We start from the raw sequence: 956 nt of genomic DNA, 5'->3' as shown, positions 1-956 counted from the left end.
CAGGGGCAGGGGTGTGGAACTGTTGGAAGGGGCTCGCAGAGGCTCTCAGGTGAGAGACGGCCTGAGCAGTGGGAGAGCACGGAGGTCAGGATCCTGGGAATGGCAGAGGGCTGGGGAAGGTGGTGGGAACGGTTGGTTAGGGTGGCCAGGATGGTTCTCAGCACCTTGCCTAGGGGCCAGAAGGTAAAGAGGGCTGGGTGGGGACTCCTCACTGCCTCTCCAATTGCCAAGTCCTGTTTGCCTTGGTGTCTTGTGCTGAAACATTTCTGCTGTCGCTCCATCACACTTTGAGTTGGTGATGCCTTTGCCCATCAAGTCTTGCCATGTCCCTCAAATATCCTTGACCTGTTGTAATGGTTGTTGTGACACATGCACGCTTCATTTCTATGGCATGATCCTCATGGTGACCACAACATGGAACAAGGGTGCTGGGAAGACTTTGAGGTACTCTGTGGCAAGATCTTGGATCCCTGTTGGCTGTGACAGCATCTGTCCAAGGGCAGGGCTTCGCTTCCAGGGTATTTCAGTGTTCTGCATGAGGAAGGCACTGCCTGGCCTGTTGGCCCATCCACCACGGTTCAGCCTTTGGTGGAGCACCAAAGCTGGATTCATTTGTGCCAAAGTGTTGTTTGGGCACATTGTTGGGCCAGAGTGCTGCCTTGGCACCCTGCACTGCTGTGGCTCAGAGATGTCTGTCCAGGGGACATCCAAGAACTGTCATTGTCTCTTGGGTGAGGTTTGGCTGTGGAGCACCTCTGCTGTGACACTGCACGGGTGTGATGGGGCCCTGATCTTCCTGAGCAGTGCAGAAGGTGGTCTTTGTGTTGTGTCATCTGCTCATTCTTCGATCTTTCAGAGGCATAACTTGCAGGACAAATCTGTTTCCATCTGTGCTGCTTCCCTCTGGCTACAGCTGGAGTTTGTGGAAAATGGCCCCATGGCCAAGGAGTGTGGAC

At 54.4% G+C, this 956-nt stretch overlaps 1 protein-coding gene across 2 annotated transcripts in view; it reads left to right on the top strand.

The window, feature by feature from the left end:
• The first annotated feature begins 8 nt into the window (after positions 1-8).
• MIER2 (MIER family member 2) overlaps positions 9-956 on the top strand; it is a 13,308-nt gene continuing 12,360 nt past the window's right edge. For both annotated transcript variants that reach the window (XM_017743873.1, XM_017743872.1), the window contains exon 1: positions 9-956. This exon is cut by the window's right edge. The gene's annotated coding sequence lies outside the window, so the exon portion shown is untranslated.

The sequence above is a fragment of the Corvus brachyrhynchos genome, unplaced genomic scaffold (assembly GCF_000691975.1).
Source record: "Corvus brachyrhynchos isolate BGI_N302 unplaced genomic scaffold, ASM69197v1 scaffold219, whole genome shotgun sequence".
In the NCBI taxonomy this organism is placed as follows: Eukaryota; Metazoa; Chordata; class Aves; order Passeriformes; family Corvidae; genus Corvus; species Corvus brachyrhynchos.
This window is presented reverse-complemented; position numbering and strand designations above follow the sequence as displayed.